The following is a 24801-nucleotide window of genomic DNA, read 5'->3' on the forward strand; positions in this document are numbered from 1 at the left end:
AAGGAATAAATATGAAATAAACTGAAAGTAAAGGACTGTTGATTATCATTTCTTTTTTTCTCATTACACATGAGAGGAAAACACGGGCGAGCGTTGATTAATTAAGCTAACGCCGCTATGACATGTTCAATTTCACACAACGTGTTAATCTTGCATGAGGGGGGGATTCATAAATCAAAATGTAAACACTTTAAACCCCTCTCCTCCATTAATAAAAGAATGATTCTAGATTCTGCAGTTATCTTACCGTGGCTTGTTATGGGAATCGGTGCATTCAATGACTGCTGGCAAACGAAGAGGGACATTTTAATCAGGCAAAAAAGCCGTGAACATTCTACATGGCCTCTTGCTAGCGTCACATTTTTATTATCCTCGCCGCAGCGAGACCGAGCGAGCAGAACAACAAGACAAAAGCAATCAAGTGTAGCTGCGCTTCAGTCACTTGGCGTAACCTTGAATGCCAGATGAGTGATGAAACACGGCGAGCTGATGTACTCAAACATGTGATTAGTTGCATCACGATGCTTTTTATTGGGGATAAAAAGAATCTATTATGGATCTCAGACAGTAAAGTCTTCTTTTCTATAGATGATGGTGGTGTATATCAAATCAAGGTTTTTTGGAAGTTCTTTCAAAATTTACAAAAAAATACAGAAGGCAAATTGAAGCGCTCGTTTCGTCAATAAAACTCGGCACGTGACGACTGCTTGTCAAACATTTGTGTGTTGGACTGGAACAAAGACGGGGAGGGCTTTTCAAACTTGAAGTAGTAAGTCAAGCAAACTTCATCGATTGCCACTTTCTGCTCGAGCGAGTGTCCAAACACCTTTTAAAAGTGCCGCCAGGACTAAGTTGGTGCTAATTGTGAGAGAAATGATGAATATTTTAATGAACGTCTTACTTTGGTGCACCACTTAATGGCTTCTAATTTATGGATGAGCGGTCAAAAGGTTGAGAGCGGCCGGGGCGCAAGTACTTGGGAGAACGTCGTAACTGTCCGAGCGAGTTAATTGGCGGCGGCGGCGGCTGTTGTCTCCTGATACGCTTCGGTCGCGCTGTCTGTCTTCTGTTTCGCTCTCACCTCAAGTTCACACAAACGGCGGCGATGCTCATAAAAGTGCCAAATTTAGCCCGTGATGAGCTCGGTGCGGAGGTGCTTATATCAATGCATAAAAAAAAAAAAAAGTCGTAAAGGCTCATGGGACCTAACGCGTGTTTGGATTGCAATCAGCTCTCGCGGTCAATATGCATGTAACGTGACTTTTACGACTTTGGGCTAAGATTTATCGTTTGTTGGTATTAGCAAAGCGAGGCAGCTGAACGATAAATGCTCTTTTACGGCTCAATGCGGGGTCGTTGTCGTGGTCGCAGAGTAACAACACGGACCTTAATGAAAATATTTGGCCTAATAGTTGTCAGCGCTAACGCAACAATGGCTGACTTAATGGTGAACAATTATTGAGGACCTGTGATTGCTTTGCTAACGCTAATGCAAAGCTAATGTCGAACTCGAATGATTTAAGACAAAGCTCCAGATTCACCTGCTGCCACAGAGGCTCAATTACTTTCCTGCAACTTTCATCTTTGAGTTGTTGACCAACTAATACCTTGGCATGAGGGCACCTTGCCACACATGCCAGGTGGGTACTTTCCCCAAGAGAGGGTTGGGGGGCATTTTTACCCATCTTGCGCCCTTTCTCCGTCTGTTTGAGGGAGGTCAACGCTTCCTGCTGTTTATGATTCTTGCAAATCTTCATGAGAACGTCTTAAATCGCTTCTTTTTCAAACGTGCTGGAGTTTGTCTTAGCGTAGCAAAACACTTTAGCATCGGAACTCCTCGGAGATGGATGCCTCACCTTAAATCCTTCACTTTTGACCATGAAGTCTGGCATTAAGTAAATCGAAGCCTTAACATACATGATGACTACGAATGAAATGTAAGATATTAAATCATCAAATACGCCACTGATGTCTGGTATTTCATTTGTCATTTTGAACCCTTGAAATTTTTTTTTAGGGGGAGCCGGCGATTAGCGCGCCTGTCATAAATCACAGTGTTTGTGCTCATCTCGCAGGGCGATTAAATTCTCTGTTGTAATAACCACAACCGATAAAATTAACACGGAGCAATAAATACGACGCTGCAAGCTTGACCGTCGACTCTCCCTGATTTTCTAAATGATTGCGCAGAATCATTTGCCCGCTCAAATTTACTGCATAATTAGCAGGAAATAAAATGAGAACCCGCCCGGTTCAAGTTGCCGCCGGGCCTTTTCTTAAGATTCTCATTCCCAGGCGGTGATTTAATACGAGCGAGCTGGCTGCAGTTTGTCAATTTGACTGCCAAAGACTGCATTGGACGGACGCCTTTGCTGAGATCGTAAGAAGTCAGGCATTAGCCACATTTTGGGGAAATACACAACCTTCGCGCCCAGAACCGAGAGAAAAAAAAGTCAACACAAACAAGGCTTGCATGTTAGTCACATAGCATTAGCAGTCAAAGCCAAAAACAGCATAGCATTATTTTACAGCATATGTTCTTTTTACGGATTCTGGCAAAAACCGTGAACAAAATTCTAATCCAAGATGGCCGTGTAGTTTTCTCCAGAGGCTACACTGAACGAGGTTCAGTTCAGATTTCCTCACCATAGAAACTTTTGACCTTTTTGCTCATGTTAGTGACTCATTCAATAAAGATAGTTGTTATTCATTGATTTCCTATGGACGGACCAAATGAGTTTGGCGCCAATTTTCCATTCTGGCGGCTTCACCGTTGACAAATGAATGCTTTTGGCTGACCCAAACGTTCTTGTCAGCGTTGCATGTTATGTTTAAAAGCTTCCAAGTTGAGCCTATTTATCTGCTTCCTCGTTTTGTACACAATGGCTGTTGGCTTTGCCTAGATTTGCCTTTTCAATCAGTCTATTCCCACTTTGGGCAGCAGGTGGCGAAGGTCAAATTGCCTCCTATTGTGCTTTGATATCAAAACATCTGCGCCCAATAAAAGTCTGCCAAACGCCTCGGCGCGGCGCGAAAAGGACGGACTATCTTCTGCTGTGAATAACAGAATAGGACGCGGGCACTGGCCGCCGCTAGCAGCTGCTAGCGTTCTTGTGTGGAGTGTTTTGATGCAGGTGCATCTGAATAACAAAACAAGATAAGAGCCGCGGGGATGTGTCAGTGTTAATGACGTATTCATGTATGCCGCGCACCTTTGCCGGCCCGTTTTGATGCTTTGTACCGCCGCGCCGTCTAATGCCATCACTTCACTTAATTACCCGCAATTAGGACACTCAAATAAAGTAAAGGGAAATGCTAAACAACTCATTTGGTGACATGGAAACAGACAAAAAAAGGACAGCAATTAACCCACAGGACACTTACCTGAAGTAGACATGAAATATTCATTGTATTTTGGGGGATTACCCCTTACCCCATCAACACAAAGGGTTTAATACCCTCAAAATGGCATTTTCAATATGGAAATGTGATCTCGCTCAGCCACAGTTTCAAAAGTCATTCTTTGCAAAGCATAAAGAACATACGGTATGCCAGTGAGTATCAGTAGCTGTGTCATTTTTTTTTTTGTTCCACAGTTCATAGAGCGTCGTAATAATTGTAACAACACAACATTGATGTAGCCAAACGGACATTACTAGTGCCACTATACTCAAAGTGTTTGTCTGACATCACTCTCATTTTCAGATGGAGAAAGCACATCATGTATGTGAAAATCAACTGCAAGAATGAGGATCATTACCTAAGCAGCACATAAATATCTTGTCATGTAATTTTTGGAATGTTTGTCATGTGTATGCTAATGATGTGGTTGTTGTTTTTCCCCCCCTGCACTTTGAAGCCGCAGGGAAGGAATCGGCGCTGTTTACTCCCATTTGTCAAGTGATTGGTTTTCCCATTTGGACTAATGGCGAGCGCACCACTTCAGCAATCTCCCAAATGCTGCGGAAGTGCTTGTGACATACACGCAGACGCAGGTATTTGCCTATTTCTGTGTCCAATTAAAAGCTCGGAAATTTGCCAGAATGATAATGAAACTTGGGGTGAAGCAGCATGTGGCTTTGAGATGCAAAATGTCATTTTCTCCTCACATTGTGCAAACTTAAACTAATGCAATGCTTGTCATCTTTTTCGTTTGGCCTATTGTAGTGCCTTTGCAGTTTTTTTGTGTACTACCCCAGCACTAAATAATGGTTGGTTGGATGGATGGATGGATGGATGGATGGATGGATGGATGGATGGATGGATGGACGGATGGATGGAGGGTACCACTTTTGACCCATTCAAAGCATGCAGCAAAGTGTCACTGCTTTTATTGTTTTCTGCAAGGATGCCTCGCTACTGAAACGGTGAGTGAAAAAACTAATCATAAAACAAATCATCCGACAAATAATACAATACAAATAAAGTAAGAAGTAAAAGTCAATAAACGTATACAGACAAGAATACTCACGAGCAGATATTCTTTATCCTCTGCAAAGATCGACTAATATCGTCACTTGGAGTCGTGGTAAAAGCAGGAGTTGCAATAAATTCATCATGATGCACAAACTATTTAATTCTTTCAGTTCTATTGAAGTATAAATGCAAATTTGAATTTTAAACAGTTCAAAACCTAAAAGAAAAATCCAGAGGAGAGCAGCGCTGAAAAGTAATTGCAAGATTACAGAGTTAGCTCAAATTAATCACGGCGACTTTCTGACATTTAAGTACTTCAGTAAGAACAGAAAAAGCTGATTTGATTTGGTGCTTTGCTACGCTTTCCAGAAGGCAAAAAAACCCCACTTATAATGTAGATGCAAAAATACAAATATGCAGAGAGTCAACGTTAGTAAACTAGTAAACATTCATATTTTGGGTGCCAGATTAAAGAAAATAAAACTGTTGGCGCATGCGTTGCCGATAATCGAGTTGAGATGAAAAAAAATGGAGATTATTTTTTGGGGCCAGGTGGGAGGGGTGCACACATGTGAGTTGTTTCCTGATTGTTTTCATTTTGGATTAGGAGCAGGCGACGCATCCAATCTGCTGTAAACAATTTAGCGCAAACTTTCTCCTGATTAAAGACTATTCGTCTCCCTCACGTGGGAGGACCAGGCGCACCCCCCAACTCCCCCCCCGGATTTCGACGGTGAATACTGATGTGCACACTCGAGTTTGTTAGTAAACTTGTGGAGGAGGACGGGGCTGCCATTCAAATGAGAACTCACGGGCCACGACGTGCTGCGCTCTCAGACCAGAGTCATGTTCTTGAAATAGGATTCTTCGTGTTCAATTTAAATCATCTGCATAGAACATGACGCGTGACGGCCCCCTGCTTGCCCTCCTCCGTACATCGTGCACATTTCATCACTTTAATAGCATACTGTACGAGTTAGCAGGGACACCATTTTTTAAAATACATATCTATCTATCTATCTATCTATCTATCTAGATATATATAATTTTATTGATTTATTTACATTTCCATAAGTGCATCCAGGAAAAAGACCTAAAAGTTCAAATAAAGACATGTATGACACATCCAAAGTTGTGGGCATGAAGTCGCTTGCCAATTCGCAAGCTGTCAATCAAAAATCACCACAGTGATCTCTTTTTCTTAGGGGGTCCACTTTGAATACCGTCGAATGAAAGTTCATTCTTTGCATGAAGAGCATCATCACCAGCCCAAGTGCCTTTCTCTCTCTCTCTCTCTTTCTCTTCTCCTACACTCACTCACGCACCTCCCCCAGTTCCTTGTGCGCAGCCAAGACGCCGCTCGCCTCCACAAGCATGCGCGCTCACATGCGGCGGGCAGCACGGCGCCATGAAGCGGAGCGACACGAGCAGCAGCAGCAGCAGAGGAGGAGAATCACTCCACCCGCTCCAGAACCAGAACCATGCCCACAGCGTGACCAAAGCATAAGATCAGGTAAGACGACACTATTTTTTGCGTGTTAAGCGTAACAGCTCAACTGCACCACGGCATGACAAAGAGCTCGACAACACTTTTGCCCCAAAAAAACAAGACAAAGATTTGGACTGTTTTGTGACGCATCGAAGGTGCCCAAAGAACGTAGCGGAGGAGGCTAATTCCTCCGCATATTCTCGTGCCAAACGGCACGCGCAAACGCATCGGGCATCCAAAGACAGATATTTTTTTGGATCTTTTCAAGAATTTAAAGAACTCTTCCTCACTTGTTATATTTGAGGCAAAATATTCTATTTGTCGTTTATTGATTGATTGATTTTTAAAGTACGCCATTTGCCGCTAACCAAAGCATATTTTCATGCGACGCTTGTCACACGGCTGGTGGCGCAAGCATGCCGAGCGTGGAGCATGCCGAGCGTGGAGCGCGCGTTCCTTGTGGCTGCGCGTCTGTGCGCCCTGCGCGCGTAAAAGCGCACAGGCAAAAAGGTGTGCGGCGGCTGGATGAATTTCAAAGGGACGCAGCTGTGGAGGCTTGGCTGCTTGGCTTACTGCTTTGGGAATTGCTGGGTTTTAGGAGCTTTGTGATTTTTGAGCGAGGAGTTACAAGGCGAAGAGTGGCTCTCCCCGTTGAGACAAATCAAGGCTGTGCAGTTGAGCATTTTGGTTGGAATGTTTTAGCCAAAAAAATATCACTTGGTTATGCAAAACTGGCACCTGGACGACAGAATAAATGGAGGAGATTCATAAAAAATGCATTTTTATCATTTGTGACCTGACCGTACAGTGGTGCTTGGAGACAATTTTTGATTTTTTTTTTTTCCCCTTTGACTCGCAAACACGAACTCTTGAGTGCTGTGTGGTGGCACCGACTCAACTCACTTCATTTCAGTTTGGCAGATTCTTTACAATTATATAATGTCATCAATTAATTGCCACTCTGTAAATTTACCCTTTTCGCCGCTAACTTAATGCTCATGCAAAATATCAACGGCATGGCTAGCAAACAGCAGCAATGAAGATTTGAATGCAAAGAGTGCAGCAACACATGTAGACAGACAATATAACAATCACGGGCATTTTCTTCTGCAAAGAACAGCTAATATTATTGCAGCTTACCCAACACCCGTGACGGTCTCCTCGATGTAAATCTCCAGGTGGCTATTATCGTGCCCCTGGGTGGCCGAGGCACGCAAGCATTCGATTTTTTTTAATTTTCTGTATAAATGCCACTGCAATCAAGGATAAACAATCAATCAAGAGCCAGAATTCATGACAGGTTTGCCAGCCGGAGTCATTTGTTAGAAGACAGATTAAGATCTACGTTTGACGGCTTATTACTTTTCAATAGAAAACACATTTTGCAGTAGGGAGCCAAGGAGAGGGGCTCCCTCGGGGAACATGAATCACGTTACAATCACAATGTGTGTGTGTGTGTGTGTGTGTGTGTGTGTGTGTGTGGAGGGGGGGGGGCAGAAAGTGTCTTCAGATCTGATTAAACGCCTCCCCTTTAATAAAAACCGATTGTGAACGATGTTTCCTCATTGTCGTCAGTACGGCTCGAGTACGCCCCGACGTCCTGCGCTTGACAGTACACCGACGTGTTCGGCTGTGATTAAATGCCTCCTCTTTAATACAACGCACACACGGGTATGAGTGATTGCTAATGGCATAAATTGACTATCAAGTGCATCCGTCCTGTGTCGGGGTGCGCTCGAGCCAAGTCGACAACAACAAGGATACGGCATTAGCAATCAGTCATATGCCAGATGTGCGTGTATGTGTGTTTTATTAAAGAGGAGGCCTTTAATCACACCTCAAGACACTTTCTAGATCCGAATCTTTTTTTGATCTATGCTAATGCTTGCCATTCATTGGCATTTCCGTGGTAAACACGGCAGGACTGGAGAAAAGTGCGAAAGGCGCTCATCTGGATTGCCGCAAACTGCCGTTATTAAAGAAAAGGCACCTTTTATGAAAACGTACTGTGAGAACATTTTGTAATCAAGAACGAGGCTGCCAAAAATGGATCAAATTTGATTTCGTCACGATCCTTGGGTGCATATCAATGTTAGTGAAGCTTTTCAACTTTGACGTTTTCTGGAAGGAAGGCAAGCAAAATTGTGCAAGAATTATGATTAGATTACTTCCCTCCCCAAGTCACTGAAGACATTAGCCAGACTTGTTTCACTTTGTTTGGGATTATTTCAGACTTGCTTTTGGCAAGACATTTCAAGTCTGTCGCAATTTGGGAGAATTCATAGAAGTAATAAAATGGAATAAAAAATGACATGCTTTCAGCAGCGTTCTTCACATCCAAAATGTTGCCACGTTGCAAAACCAAAAGGTCAGGCGGACTTGTTGCAAAACAGTACTAGCGTACCGAATTTATTCGGGTAATAAAATTGAGTATCGTACGAAAATCATAAAAAGACATCATAAAAATACATCATTCCTTTGTTTGAAAGTAGTTACAATTTATGGCATGGCCCCTCCTTTGGAATAACTTAAAGCCAAAGCTAGCAGTCATACGTGACAAAAGGCCACGTTCTCTTCTGAGCCGACAAATGGCCGCCGAGGCCCTTTTAGCTCCTTATCAAGATGCCGAGTGATTGAGGAGCTTCACAATGTGAAGTAGCACTAAAGTGGCCATTGATTGGTGAGGCGACGTAGGGACGGATGGAAAGCAGGAGGGGTGATTATCTCAGGCAAACAAACGGCATTTGGTAATTGCCTTTGTAACAAACCACGCTCACACAAAATCCAGGAATCGATGCGGGGTTTGTCAGCATATTCACGGAAAAAGAAAAATAGGATGGACTCAACGCAAGATCGTGATCCTTTTATTAGCTGGTTTCACATCTATAGAAAGTCAATCAAATAATTGTTGCTTAATTGTTGCATACATCTTTTCATACCAGAGAAACTAAAGCAGGAGCAGCTGGAATTGTCACTCAGAATTGAGAGCATTTCCACTTGCGATGTTATTCAAAGGCGCTGCAGCAGCAGCAGCAGCAGCATGTGCAGGCGAACAGCGTGGAATCCTCCAGGGAATTCTGTGGAAGTGGAAGCCGGTCCAAGAAAGAAAAATAAAAAAGCCTCAGGTGCGCCTCAGCCTTGCCGTGCAGCCAGCAAGCACGCCTCTTAATTATTCCCAGAGTTTCACTTGGTGACGTGAAATTTCCAAAGCGGGTCGACCACGAGTAGAAAATTCTCACAAAGCCATGCTTGGGAAAAAGACACGGGAAAAGTGCTGTTTTGGTTCCAGGTGGACATCTTGGACTCGTTGTCAGTCGTCGGGTTTTTGGGGGAAAGTTTGGTCGGCTTGCCTGTAATGAGGAGATCTGGAGCGAGCTCATTTACCTGCTGGTTGATTCGACGCACCTGTGGCTTAAGTCAAACTATGGCAGAGTTTCTGGAACTTTCTGGAATTGAGACCTCTGCTGTCATCCGAATTTTACGGACCTTTTGCACCGGAAGAAGAGCTCTTTATGTCCTTTCTCTGTAGCATTGTAAACTTGCACTTTTCCATTTTACGTGCTTGGGCGCCTTGGATTTATCGACGGTGTCTACTTTTGTATCTATTTCACAAACGCGGGACGGCGTCCAGATGATGGCCATAAAATAAGAGATGTCTCGCCGCGATGGCGTTCTGGCAAGGTCCTGATTTGAAGGCGCCTTCGGGGCCACAGGAAGCAGGCTCGCAAGATTCCTGGAGGAGATAAACAACAGCGCAAGTGTCTGGCTTCCTCTCCGAGGGCACACTGAACGACGGACGGGTCGTGGGTGTCCTTCCGGGTCAACATTTTGAAGAAACGCCAGCAAAGAAGAGGCAAGAAGTTGCAAACTGGGTCATCGTGGCCGTTGCGGAATTTGTGACTTGACAAGAACAAGACGCTCGACAAAGTCCAGAGACGGCGAAACACAAACAAACTGCTGGATGGATTCACAAGCACGTGAAAGCCCGAGTTTATTGCCTACTACGCTCCTCGGCAAACGCAAACAAACAGGCGGACTGATGAAATGCATCCATCGCACCTTCTTTTACGCCGACACCGGATGATAGCCATGATAATACCCCGCTGATAAGCAGAGAGTCGGACTCTGTTTTACGCTCCGTTAATTCAAATCCGCCTTCAAAGTGTCATTTCAGAGCGACGGCGAACCCTGGAGAGCAGCACGGCCGCAGGAAAGCACGTTTCCAGCTGCTTTTAAACACCGCGTCTCGCCACATGCGTGTCAATTACACTCAACAAGCACTGCGTATTACGGGGGCGGATGTAAACTTCCAAAGGGCGTTTGGTTCCCTGCCTGCGCCGGCAAGGTTAAGGAATCGCTTGGAATAATAACACAATAAAGGCAGGCTGACCTCCTGGGAGAAAGGAGCCTCGTCGCTTGAGAATTAACAAATGACCCACACCACGCAGTGTATTTACATCAAAGAAGCCGTTGTTGATGGCGAGGGCCAAGTGGGAACTCAACTCGAGCGACAATTAGCGGAGAAGGTCGGGGCCGCTTCAATTTCTAATTCAAAGCCTAACCTTGTTAGGGCGACGGTGAAGGACGCCAAACGCCAAGGTAGCTAATGCCGGCTCGTCTTGTAAATGAGTTGTGGCATAAATCGTCTGGTCTCTGGTTATTGCGCAGATTCTCAAAATCGAAGCTGGATTCGCACCATGATGTAAAATGAAGACACACTGAGGTGCATTTCAACAAAGGCTCCCGTTGTTCATTTATCTTATCTGCAATTGTCATGATGGGAATATATACTATTCCCATTTCTCCTGTTCCAATTCCCTAACACGGCCATCTCACGCCTCAAATTCATCAGTCAAGCTTGGAAATAAGGCAGAGCAACACTTCTGTGCTGGTTTCCTCCTCTCTGCTGATGGCCGCTTGGAAATAAGGCAGAGCAACACTTCTGTGCTGGTTTCCTCCTCTCTGCTGATGGCCGTGTCCAATATTTGGACCATTTGCTGCGGATCTCAGCAGGTACACACTTCAGCGACATTCTCATTCCTGTCTTCATTTTCTGGTGCGATTTCACGGCATAATAGCGCTCGCAAATCATCCGCCGGGCAGCGGAGCCCTCCCGCTGTGAAATTGATGCTCCTTCACCTCAAAACAACGGCGACTGCTTATGAGGGTTTCATGATGTCATAACTTTAGCTGCTGACAGGGGCACTCCCCGCCCAGGAATGGCCAAGCGGGACGACGGGAGTAGCATCAAACATGGGCATGCTACCGAGAGACACGGCGGATTTATGGCAACCATCGGACATGCTCCGTCGCGCCAAAGATGACCGAGTTTTATCCGCCTAACGTTGAGTGATGTGAACGTGGCCCTGCCTCCCTAGCATAGCGTGAGGTATGCTGAAAAAGACTCACTCTGAAGGGGGACAGGGTAGGGTGCTGGAACTGATTCATTGCATATCTGTTCGTTTCAATTAGGAGAGATGATTTGAGAGTGTCGTCACAGAACCAATTAAACTTGTATCTCAAGGCACCACTGACGCAATGATGTGGATCGACTGGCTCACTACGATGGTCCTTAAGGCTTGATTGTATTCCAACTATTTCTTTGAGTTGAATCCAAACAGTGTTTGCATGAGACACCGTATGAAGGCTAGACAGCTGGTGAGAAGAGCGAGTGATCTTGGCAGACAGAGAGCATCTTTGAGTTGGCGGGAAGCGGCCGACCATGACAGACAAGTGACAGGGGGGAGGGTCAAACGGAAGCAACGCGGCGCAGCGTCTGGAGGAAACTGGGTCTAAGTGCGTTCACGTCCTCTTGGGTGCCGCCCATCCCGGCCTGTCAGGTGGGAGCGACCGGGTCGAGGGAGGTCAAGATGCCTCATCAATGCCGTGACAAGCAGACGGAGGAGGAAGTAGTTCAGGGAAGATCGGTTTTCCCCCAGCCTTTGCGTTCAAATGGACACGAACGTGGCTTTTCCGAGCCTTCGTTACAGAAACGAGTAGCCGGGCGGATCATTACGGTGATGGGAGGTAGGTGGGATAAGCGGAATGATGAAGTGGGAGGCTAGCCAGATGAAAAATGCCAGCGTGGCCGGTCCACGAAAGGAGAAAAGAAGTGCCCAAATAAATCAGCAGCCGGCAGATAATTGGACGAGTGGCCCTCTCGGGCAGCGTCGCGACGGACCCGAGAAAAGTGACATCGTAATTTGCAATTAACGGCGGGGAGGACGGAGCGGGGAATGGGTTCCTGTTGGATAAGTCGCACGAATGTAATACCTGACAGAGCGGCGGGCATACTCATTATGGTCGTTTAAGTTGGGCCGAGTGTCGCTGCTCGAGACGCTTCACTTTCGCACGTGGCGTCCCCAAGCAATCAAGACGACAGGCGATGTTAGGCCATATGCACGACGCCGTTTTGCATTGCCGCTTCCAGGAGCGCCCTTGCGAATATCAACCTTTTATGGGAGCGTTTTGGAAATAAATGACCAGCGCGACGCCAGTCCAACAAGCAGAGAGATCATTTATAGATAGCATCTCCGTGGATGAGTCTGCTGAAACTTTTCCGCTCCGGGTCGGAGTGAAACGGGTTGACCTTTGCGCCGCTAATGACGCATTAATTACAAGTCTCATTATGTGCCAGTAAAGTAGTGCTTAAAATTCCACTCGTGTCAAGTTTGTGATTGACAAAGTCTGACAGGGGCTTTGCTATCCCGCGAAGCAATTAAGACGACTCGCCTAACCCCCCGAGCGAGTCAATATCGGCACTTTCGCTTAAGTCTCATTTGGCAACGGGCCGCTGCCGCCGCAGCCACCGCAGCCGCCGCCGCCACCGAGCTGCTTGGTAATCCCGACCCATCCTGCCCCGCTAACCGCTTCCAATTATAGGTGACTGGGGGATGAGACCTCCATCTGGTTGAGGTTCGCTGGCCCCCGCGATCGATGGCGCGAGCAAAGTGCGTCAAATTGCAGGAAAGCGAGACGACCTTGCCTTCCCGCCTGATTGACAAAGTGCATCTAGACATTGGTGAACCAAACTGTTACAAACGGGTCAACGTTGCATGTTGGTCTCATTTTATTCCAGGTTTCCAAATAACTCATTTGAACAGGGGTGTGTCGACTTATCTGCTGTACGCACATTGATCCACCTATCCAATTTATTCTGAGCTTCATTCTTCCAGAGAAATCCGTGAAGCGCTATCACATGACATTTTCCAAAAATGGCATATCTCCAAGTGGGATTAATGGGATTTGGGCGGGGGAAATTGCATCGTGATAAAGGTTACGAGCTAATAAAAAGTTAGTGTTGAGCATTTGCGCTGCATTGCCAAAAATGTATTACATGGATGGAAATGCGTCACTTTCATCTTCTTTTCCCGCCCACTCAAACGCTAATTGGCGGGACAGTTTTTCCCCGCAAACTCTACAGCGTCTCGAGAAGACGATACGCTGTAATCCCGACACGGGATTAAAACGGGATAATCAGACGTTAGTGTCAACATCTGCGTGAAACGAGAGCGGGAATAATGACGTGCCTGTTTTCTGTTTGGATTAACAGCACATCACTTAATCAAGTGGACTAAATTCGCTAATAGCAAGACAACACGCTAATACTGCCGCCGAGGGCGAGGTGACATCTGAAGCAGCATTCGATTGTTTTCTGTAACACTTTGCCAACATCCACCAACTGCTTCCGCACACGCAAGAAGGGAGAAAGTGCATTTGCAGACTGGAACTTTTAAAAATGGCCGACTTCTATTATCATTTCTTTTTGTATAGCACTGATGGTGTCTATAATTGCTTGGTGATGGCGGCGGTATAAAGAGGTTGGACTAAGTCCCCAGTGGAGGCCCAGGTAGCAAACGCGCAGCCCGTCACTGGAGTAGATTCAGTGCAATTATTCACTGTGAAGAATAATCATACACTTTGCGGGAGGTTTGTGACAATTAAAATTGAAGAAGTGAGCGAATGCAAATGAAGAACGCCATCCGAGACGCTCGGAAAACTCGCTCGTTTTTTTGTTCGTTCTAAAAAGGCTTAAAGACTGAACTCCGCTAACCTAAAAGTGAGGCTTTAATACATCTCCGACAGGGTTTAAATGTGATTGGATTACACTGCGGGATTACCTTGAGGGGGTTAGCTCGCTTGCCGCTCTTAAAAAGCGTCCCTAGCAGTCGTGACAAAGGACAATGAAATTAAATTAAATGTAAAATGTCCCAAAAATATATTTATGGAAAATTCCAGCTCAAAGTAATTGAAGTAAATTAAATTAAGGCCTATATCTGCGGCACACTTTTCAAAAAAGGTTGAAATAATTATCAAAAGTCGCAGTCCTAAGTAACATAGTTTAATAAATGACATTAAATAAGATTGAATTTAGAAAGTAAATCAGCTGCTGCATCTAACACCTTCCAAACGTAGGTGTTATTTCCTCACATTCTTGCGTTTGTTTTTCATTTTTATCACCTCTCTCATATTTAAGATCACTCACTTTCACACGTTGCTTGCTTATTGACAAGAACAGCACTCGTTAGTTAGTTTTAAAATAACGCCAACCTCACGATAGCTCATGCCACAAAACGTCGTCTCATCTGGCCTAATGCCACCCGGACGTGGGGCAAATGTTCCCAGAATAACAAACTTTCCCAAAGTTACTTTATAAATTCATATAAAGTGGAAAAAAAAAAAAAACACACGCCGGATAAGCCGTGTTCATCGTCACGCAATCAGCGGTGAATTTGCTGGCAGCTCGTCAGAGTCTAATTATGTATGCGTGTACCTCCAAGGTGCCTGGTGGCAGCTGTTCCGCCGCAAAACTCAATTATCTGCTGAAAACAAGTACCGTTTCCCCCAGTAAGGTTTGGCCGACAATGGTTTGAGCTCCTCGTGTAAAAACGTCAAATTTTACTCCAAGGTCGACGCATATTGTCTTCTGTGCAATGAATTGCACATGCCTACAAATGTTTCAACTCCTAAATTTTCATCTGGACACGTTGCCAAGAAGCATCGTTTTTTTTCCAAGTGTTGAGTGCGAGCTGGCAGCGTTCTGCTCTTCCAGCCGCAGATGTGATCTCAGTCAACACTGACGATGAGGCCTGCAGATTTCCTGCCTCCCCTTTTGCTCCTTTGTCAGCCTCCCCCCAAGGGGTGAGAGGTAATCCTTGGAGATGGAGTACAAACAAGCACATTGGCGTGGGGTCAGCCCACGCACACTTTTCCAACCGCGAGGGACGTTATTAACGGGCCTCCCGTGTGCCGATGAGATCCGTTAAGCTCGGATCCTCAATCTGACGTTCGACATCGTTTTAAGAATAAGCGGTGACGAATAGAGAACATCGTAAATGAATTAGAGAAGCCGAGGCAATGATCATTAGGCACGTTTTCGCCATAAGTCTCCCGGAATGACGCTCATTAGTTTTTTTCCCGCCCCGCCGCAGCTGTTTAGTTTCGAAACAAGGCCGTGTGATGACACAACAACGGCTAAGGCCATTATCGGCAAAGTCCATCTCCTCAGCAGACATGCACGCAACATTTCGTTATCTTCACCATCATTAGAGCCTTCAACGGCATCTTTTCTTTTAAATCCCCCAAATCAAGACAATCTGGCGTTTTGCTCTAAACGTCATTTTTATGCAATAACGTCGGGACGGAAAATTCCAATGCCAAAGTAGTACTATAAAAATCGAGAGTCCATACTTTCTTAGGTTCGTCTTCGATGCTAACGCTACGGCTTTCCCTGCGCAGCAGCCATGACGAATTACCGCGGAGCTGGAGGAAGACCTGCCCCTCGCTTCCCTATTGGCCAGTTTGGCGTCAAGTCGCACTTGAGCCCGCCCTCCGAGATGCAAAAGCAGCTCTGCTGGACCTGTAAGTACCAGCACAATAAAAACCCATCTCGACAGGATCAAACCCACCGCCAGTCAGGTCTGAAGTGATGTTTCGGAATTGTAAAAAGCAATTCTTCAGACCTCGTTGCTTTTACTTTAATGTACAGACACGGTACATTTACATAATGCAGCGCTCTACTCAGCCTAGCAGGTAGCATCCATTAGTGCAAATGACACGCAAATGCAAATGATGCATACACCTTGATGTCGTTTCCTCTGCCTCACTTATTATTACGGCTCACGCGTCTGGCCGGTATAAAGACCTTGAGCCTCGCGACGAGAGTTAAACATTTTTCTTTTCTTTCTTTTTACAGAGCCGCAGGAGCGAGAGGTTAATCGCTGAGCGGGAAGAGATCGTCTCAGGTAAAGAATGCTAAGCGTTGCCTTTCTTGCACGTCAACACATTTTCAAATTGCTGAAGGGGAGAGAACTCTCAGCATATTGTGACGCAGAACCATGCGATGTGTCCCGGAATGAATCGAACCAGTTGCGAGGACAATACCACCCATTTAGCCGATTTTCTGATTGGTTGGGATAGCAAATGTGGGTCAAATACGGTCAAGCATGCACTGGTGAGCATCCTTGCCCCCAACGTCTATTGTTGGGGTTGCAAGCATTTTAAAAGTCATTGAACGCATCCCATTTGACACCGCACGAGAACTGGCATAATGGCGGCCATGAGAGGACACGGCGTCAGACGCGCTCGCACTCGGGGGCCACTTGTCGCCTTGTTATCAGGCACCGTCGCGCACACTTGCGACCGGTGTTTGATGGCCCGACACCGGCGTCGAGGGCTCTCGGTTGCCATTACGGCGAGGCTAAGCGGCGGTGCTAGTTGGGGGGGGGGGCACACCGTAGGGGGGGCGGGGCTGATCCGTATGCGGCGAGGCACCAAACGGCATCCATTAGAGGCGAGACGCGGCGCCAGCATGCGGCTAAAAGTGTCAAATATGTATGAGTGAGCGACATCCTCCAGGCAATTAATGCCATCGTTAAGATGCGCACCTCCTCCCTGCAGGCGTGCAGATACACGCTCTTGTTGAATTTTTTAGAGCACGCTCGTCTCCAACAACACTGGCCACGGGCTTGCTTGTATAATTGAACAATCAGGTGGATGTTTGTCATCAGAAAAAAATTTCAAAAGTAGATAGTGTATCCGATAATCCCGTATTTGACTCCGGACATGATGACTCAGTACTTGGCTCTTTCCCTGAGGTTATTTTTGCTCTCTTTGTCACGGGTGACATTGACCTATTATATGTTAGTGATGGCGAGTTGGCTCGATGTTAGCTAGCATAATAGATCATCATTCCATCTGTATTGAGACTTGTTACATCCAAAAACTACAACTATTGAGCTTCTATTGGCTAAAGTGGTCTTTTACAGTGCCACCTGTTACTTTGGCATTTCAACATTGGTGAGAGAGGGGAAAAAAATAAATAAAATAAAACATCCACCTGTGTGCACTGAGCGTTTGATGCCTCCTGGCTTTGTGCTGCGGAGCCCCGGCGGTCAGCGGGTTATCGATCGCGGAGTGCGGAGAAGAAGAGCAACTCTCGGTGGGGGAAGCACTATTGATTGCGCTTAAAGTGACATGATGGAGAAGGTCCTCTGACATGTTATCTGTATCGCCACCAACAGACAGAGTGCGCGCCCGTGGAGCGCACCTGATTGATTTGCGCTCGCGGCCATCAATCCCGGCGAGCCGAAATAAGTTGGCTATTATTCAGCGCCGCGCGCGAGAACCGCGGTCCACGTTCGTTGTGGCGCACGTTAACGTGGCGACGTGTGCGCCGTCGCCACCTGTAGCCCGCTCGCATGATCATACGTCAAGCAGAATTGCCTGCTGCCAACGTCAGGCTGTCGTGAAGTCGAAACAAATTGCGACGTAATGGCCCCTGCGACCGAGTTTTTCATCTGATGCCATTTGTCGACATGACAGCACTTTGATCTCGTTTATTTACATGAAAGCGCTTCGAAATATTTGTTGACGTAATTGTTTCGTAATTGCGTTTTTATGTGACAGCCTTAGCGTGTCATGATGTTTTTGAACTGATTTGGCTTTCAAACTAACTTTTCCTTTTTGCACTTGTGAAATGGACTCCTTCCTGTCGCCGCCGAGATAGGGAGCTAACGGACTTGGGATGCAGTCTGTGACATTGCCCTTGAGTGCGCGACAAGAACAAAAGTGTCTGACCGCTAATGAAAGCCACTTTCAAGCGGCCGACTTGCTCTGATTGATATTTTTGCAAATCCATCTCAATAATCTAGCAGGAAATTGCACAGGCGGGCGCTAATCAAGATACACTCACCGAGAGTGTACGAGTCCTGCGCGCCTTGAGACGGAAAATGTAAAGATAAAGAGAAAATAGAGAGTGTGTGTGTGTGTGTGTTTTCTGTGCGTGTTTGACACAGACAACTTAAATAAGCGGCCAACAAGATACAGTAATGGTATTGTTATAAATCGATGGCCTGTGCTTGTTCCTATTTTCTTGCCAGTGCTACACTGCCAATTAGTCACAATACAGTACGTAAAAAAGTTAGCATTGGTATTTGGGAGTGATTGTTTTATTTTTTATGAAAAATGCAAACTCAGTTTTACACATGAGCTTACATATAGCGTATATGATTGCAACTAATTTAAGTACCTTTTTGTACAAAATCGAAACCCATGAGGGAAAACTGTGTTTTTGTCTGATAAGTTTATTTTGTAAAAAAAAAAACTACTGCAAAACTTTAGGGGGAACAAGCCATAACTGGCTTTTTAGCCGTTCAATTTATTGCATGCATTGTCTCCTAATCAGAAAGTTGCAGAGACAGCAGGCAGATTTATGTGCATACATACATGTACATGCATGTTGAAAACGGCATCTCTGAAAATCTCCGACATGCTAATACATTTTAATCATCGCCGTATCGCTGGGATTGGCTCGGGCGGATTAGCGCTCCCACATAGCAGCAGCACCTGCGACCGGTCGCGCTGTTAATTAGCCGCTAAATGTTAACATACGAAGCACGCCCGATTCGGTGTCCATCCTTGGATCACACGTCAGACAATTAGAGGAGGACACTCTTGACCTCCGCTCGTGGCATCACGTCCCGGCAACCGCCAATTACGGCTGCGTCCTTCTTTGCTAGCGGTGGAATGATGAGCTCAAGTAAACAGTAATTATTGGAAGCCTGCCATTGATTAGGTGTGCGCGTTAAGAGTGGGCCGACGGAAGCGGCCGCACCTCCAAATATCTCTGATAGCAACATGTGACGTACCGGGCCTTTGTCTCTTTCACTCAGCGACTCTGAATTATTCACGCCGCTAAATCCACTTGTGTGTCAGACAGGAGATAGATGGTGTCCCTTCAACATTTATTCACACTCCGGCATTCGTTTAGTGCTTGATGATAAATCTATTTATGGCGGCGCTATCGCGAACATGAATTATGTACGTCGTATAGATTGGGTCGGCATATGAAGACGCGGGAAAAAACACGGGAGCCCCGCAGCTCATGATTGCTGATTAATGTAATCTAGCCATGTAAATTCAATGGGATTGATATTTGACACGCCCGTTCTGTGAAACAAGCGTGAAACACGCGTCGCAACAAAGTTTGAACGGAGGTCAGCGCTGCCTGCTGAGTCAAATATTTCAATTTGAATTGTGCAATATTCCTTGAAATGTCTGACTCGTCCACGTTGTTGCCGTAGGTCCATTTCATTTGTAATTATCCATTGGTCGAGAAACGGCAATAATTTGCCCGGGGAGAACGAGCCTGAAACTTCCAGAGTCCCGACAAAAAGGCGAGCGAGGATCGCCGATGTAATTGCATGCGAGGTTACCAGACGGAACATTAGCGGTGCTTTGGAGGGAATTACGGGCGCATTGTGCTGGGATAAAGGGTGGCGGTGAAGGCCTGGCGAGCGAGCATGATGAGGCCGCTCTTTCGCTTCATTACCATTCATCAGTGTTATCATCATTAGAGCCGTAAAAGGCGCTACCGCGCTCGCTATAATCTTCGGTGAAGCCTCTTTGCCTTTGCCGACGGACACTTCTAATTTGCATCCGTGTTGGAGTCGCTCGCTGTGTGGGCAACATGAAAAACACAATTTTATGGGTAACTTGCTGTCAAGATGGCAGCTACGCGCCAGTGAGTGCGAGAGGTGCGCATCGCTAAGTGAAAGGCAACTGGCATGTTTTGTTTACGGTAATATTTTTTTCATTATATTATATTATTCCTTGCAAATGTGTTTCAGATGTATTGAACAAAAAACTAATTTTATGCCAGCACCATGTATTTCCACATTTATTAGTTTTAATTCCAATATTCTTACATTTACGTTCCTCTGAATTTGAGTTTAAAGCCAACTGCTTTTTATAAAGCATTTGCACTCTGTTTGTTTTGTTTTTCCATTGGGAAAAAACGAGTTCAGTACCCCCAAAATAGAAAAAAAAAAAAAAAACATGTCCTGTCTGACAATACAAGAGGGAATGATGGGTTGCGTTCGTTCCAGCGTCACAGCTGGCTTACTGCACTTTGGTAGCCTCATGCTCATCCATCAGAAAAAGGCAAAGTCCTCTCAAAGTATTTTATGACATGCCGCAGGAGTGGAAAAAAATAATAAAAATAAGAGAGACACTCTTCTTCCTTCTGGTAAGCTCTGGCGGTCATTTGTCGGATCAATGTCGTGACTCTGCCGAGTCATTCAAGCGGCGCGTCTGGGATGCTCGGTTTATAACGACACTCTCTTGTGTGGGTTTCGATTCAGCGTGTCAATATCATTCGGTAAATTCTAACTCGAATGCAGAAGCAGTCGGCCGGGAGGGCAGAACGGTTGTGCGACTGCTTCGGAGGTGCACTTAGTTTGCAGATTGGCGATGGCGGAAAAGGTCGTGCGGCTTGGTCTTGAATGTGAGGGGTCAGCATTTGATGAATGTCTGACTTCATCATTGCGCGATTGAACTCGGGCAGGATGATAAGCCGTGAGGAATCGCTGATGGATGGGCCACCTTTCGCGGAGATAAGACTCATTTCGGCCGTACGGAAACGGGAGATTCTATTTTGACTTTTAAGACCTTGCGTGCATCGCGTCGGGTGATCTCATTCGACTCCGTCTCCGCCGCAACAAAAGCTGTGACTTCGCAGGACGGTCGAGGAACGCGCCGAGATACATGCCGCTGGTTTGAGTAAATAGCGTCAGTTTGTCAAAGGGGAAGCATTTGTCAGGTTAAATCCCCTTTGCCTGTAACACCTGATCCTTTGAGCGATTACGTTGTCCTTTTGTCTGATGTCTTAACCAAAAAGAACAGTCTTTTTTTTTTTTTTTTTTTAAACATTTTTACTAAGGGAATTACATCGTCAACCGTTTGCTTCATCGCCGTTCGTATTCCGGTCACTTGGAATTAATCTCAAGTGGACACAACGCTCACTTGCCTTTTACCCCGCGGGCACGCCTGAAGATTTAGCATATCTTCAGCTGCCTACAATTGATTTGAGGTGATTCCCGGCGCAGCGGAGTAAATGAAATGTCAACATGTGTGACGTGTGATGAAAATTGATGGCACGAGCCCACGACTTTGGCGGGGACAGAAACGAGAGCGAGATCATGGCACGCACTCGGAACAGTCGACATATTACGTGACACTGTGGAATCGCTCCGAAAACTGTCATCCTACAAATCAGACAAATTTAATTTGCTCTCCCGTGTTGATCCTCTATCACAACAAATTCCAGAACCGTGGCAATTATTCATCTACCGTTCATTTTTCGAGGTTCACGGTCACTTTGTTAAAAAAGAAGAAACGTCACAATAATTTACTAATAAACGACTTAGTGGGTTTTTGATATTGTACCTTAACCATAACCCTTTATTAGTGTTGAAGCATTTTTCGGCCATATCTGGCTCCAACCCCCAAACGACGCATCGAGTGTCACCCCGCATTGCAGCAAATTAGTTTCAGTGGGCTTTCAAAGCGAGGAATATGAAGAGATTCATCACAGAGGCACAAGGCACTTGTCATACGTCGATAGCGAGTGGTCGCCGGCCGTCGCGTCATCATTACATGCGAGGCCACGCGGCGTGATGAATCTGGGTCGCCGGGGTGCAAGCGAGGTTGGATCAATGGTGGGCGGATGGCCTTGATTCAAGCAGCCCTCTTTTGGGAAACACTATTAAGAAAGTGGAATCCCACTCAGATATTCCAGAAAAGGCTCGATTAAAAATGAGTGTTGCTTATACAATCGCCGTCGTGGAAAATCAGTTGCCATTGCTAAGTACAATTTATCCCGACCAGGAAAATCCTTCTAATGGATCAATCATTCCAGGAGGGACCATTATGTGAAGTCAAATATTGTATATCTCAGTCATTCGGGGCAAATTTGTTCTTGGGGATAATTACACATGACCGCCTCGTCGTCAATAGCCATTAGTGGTTCGTTTTTGGAGTTTGTGAAGCGTGTGGCTTTTAGAGTCTTTACCCAAATAGCGCAAAAGGTAAAAGACAGACGTGTATTTATAAATTAGAGCTATCCGTGAGAAATTGAGCTGCCAGGAATCAAATATTCATAAAAAGAATGGGAATGCTTCTTATCTAATCTGCCTGTCTGTGCTGTATTAAAGAGTGAAATACGCGGCAAGCAAAAGAAATGGAATCATGAGCTCTGGGGAGTCCAAACGCTTTGATCGAATCTATTTTTCTGACATGCATTAATCACACACACACACACGCACACACAAAAATGCATGTTCGCTAATTCCATCTGCAAGAATCAATGGCAATGAAAAGTTGACAGCAGCGTGGGTGACTTTGATCAATTGTTCTGAACGTATTCAAATTAACCTGGTTAGCGCTAATGACAATTAACAAAGCTAAGCTGTTGCTTAAAACATTAAATGAAGCTTTTAATCACGAGGAATGAATTTGTGGTGCCGACACTTGTATCTGGTGCTTTTGCTCTGCTAGCGCTAAACGTTAGCCGTCTTTTATCACGCCCGCGCGGGCCAACGTTGCTTTAAAAAAGATTTTTAAAAAAAAGTGTTAGTGGCGGTTACGCAAGAGGCGCAAAGAATGCAAACTCCTACGTGTGCAGTCTGAAAACGGATCAATAGACTCACCTGAAAGAAGCCCACCTCGCACAACAAATCCCCCACCCCCTCACCAATGATGCTAATGCTCTCAGGGATCGTTTATAGCGCCGATAAGGGTGGTGACCTCATATGTAATGTCCTAATCTGAAAGACCGCATCGTGCACATGCGGCCATGTTGCTGCTCAAATGTCAGCCGTTCATAAGTGGTTTATTATCTTCTTAAACCCTTTCAAAAGTGCACAGCGAGAACTGAGGGAGCGCTGCACACGGCTGATAGCGCCAAGTGCCAGTTGGCGCCCCCGTATGGCGGTGGCGACACATTAAGGCACCCCATTTGCCATGGTACAATTGACATCATTTACATCAAAGAAAGTCGAAACAAGTACATGACAATAGCCAAAATAATATTGTACTGGTTTCATGTTAAGCAAGAACCCTATTTGTTAATCCAACCCTCAATTCTTAGTAATGGCGGCATTCTCGTGAAAGCTTTGGTTCACCAACAGAAACATAAATGCGTTAGGCATTTCTGTTTCCATGGTAACTCGCTGACTGACCCACAAAAGATGGAGCCATGTTTGCTGTCGCTTGAAAATCAATTGTGGCATCATTTAAATCCCATCCTCTGGGCTGGAACCCTTGTGGCGTATCGTGTGTGCATGTGTGTGTATTTGTCTAAGTGTGTGTCTTGCATGTGTGTACGCACGCATGTGTGTTACACCTCATTTAGTAGCGCTCCACGGGGGAATGGAAAATCAAGCTTGGAGAATAAACAAATCAAAATCATGAAACCAGTACAAAAAAAACAACAGATTTTCCTTTTCTACTGACTGCCTCTGGTGGTCTGAAAGTGTATTACTACAGTCAATTTGTCAGTTTCATTTTGCACAAGTCAAAGGTGACATTAAAACACTTTTGGCAACACATTGTTGACTATTAGCTCAATTGAATTTAAGAAAACGAAAAGGCTCAGAGACGCAGTTGCAATGTGGAGTGCTGACATTTCAAATGAATGGATAGATACCCGCCATAGAAATGGTGAAGGTTACATTCTAAAAATAGACAGCATCTTGATCCGGAGTATAACTCCTCAACTATCGACTATTTGAAGTATATCAGGGAAACATACTAGAAATAAAGGAATTGTATTTTGAGGTCATTTTCTTTGAATTTTAGACAGTGGTCTCAATCATGTAAGAAACTGCTGTCTGGATTTTACTGCTCAGATTTACTCGACCAAACATCTAAGTAAAAAAAATAAAAGCTTTTCAGTGCTTTTCATTTCCCAGGCAGTTTGTGAGAATAGAGAACTGCCGGCTGCTCTACTCTCCCTTTTTAAATGAGCCATGAGAGGGAGTGTGTTCTTTCCGTCAGCAAGACAATGATCGCTCACTGTGTGTGCTATTTGCTTTGTCCCCGTATAACTTCATGTTGCGTTTATGTGCCTCCACTCGTCGTCAAATAAGCTCTCCCGGTGTATCCTGGCGGCCCTTTTTCCTTGTTTACCGAGCGCACTTGCAATCAAGATAAGAACCCTGCAAACAGTCGCGTTCTGCTCTCGTCGCCACCGCCGCGTCGCTCGACATCGCTTCCATCGTACTTCCCGTCAAATTACAACAGTGCTCTTTTATTCAAAACAAGGCAAGGTGCTTTTCTGTCCTTGCGTCTGGCCGCGGACCATCGAGGCAACTGTGAACATGTTCCCGCGGCCGCCTGTGGCGCGTGACGTCAAGACCGGGTAGCGGGCAGATTAGCGGGCAATCAAAGTGCATCTTAGCTTGATGCTTGACATTGCTACAACTTGACCTGTGGCGAGCGGGAATAAGACGCTGCCGGCTGGCGGTGCTTTCGCTGCCACTTGAATCGAGCCCGCTTGTGATTGCATATCTGCTTCGGGATTAAGCGACGGGGGGAAAAAAGAAAAAATCGATTAC

General features: G+C 45.5%; 1 protein-coding gene across 4 annotated transcripts in view; it reads left to right on the plus strand.

The window, feature by feature from the left end:
- The first annotated feature begins 5745 nt into the window (after positions 1 to 5745).
- chrm2a (cholinergic receptor, muscarinic 2a) overlaps positions 5746 to 24801 on the plus strand; it is a 28476-nt gene continuing 9420 nt past the window's right edge. Inside the window, exons 1-3 of one of the 4 annotated variants that reach the window (XM_037242943.1) lie at positions 5746 to 5929; positions 15604 to 15766; positions 16101 to 16149. The gene's annotated coding sequence lies outside the window, so the exon portion shown is untranslated. The remainder of the gene's footprint in view (positions 5930 to 15603; positions 15767 to 16100; positions 16150 to 24801) is intronic. The other 3 variants (XM_037242942.1, XM_037242944.1, XM_037242945.1) reach the window with 3 other exon arrangements.

This window comes from Syngnathus acus, chromosome 23, assembly GCF_901709675.1.
Source record: "Syngnathus acus chromosome 23, fSynAcu1.2, whole genome shotgun sequence".
Classification (NCBI taxonomy): Eukaryota; Metazoa; Chordata; class Actinopteri; order Syngnathiformes; family Syngnathidae; genus Syngnathus; species Syngnathus acus.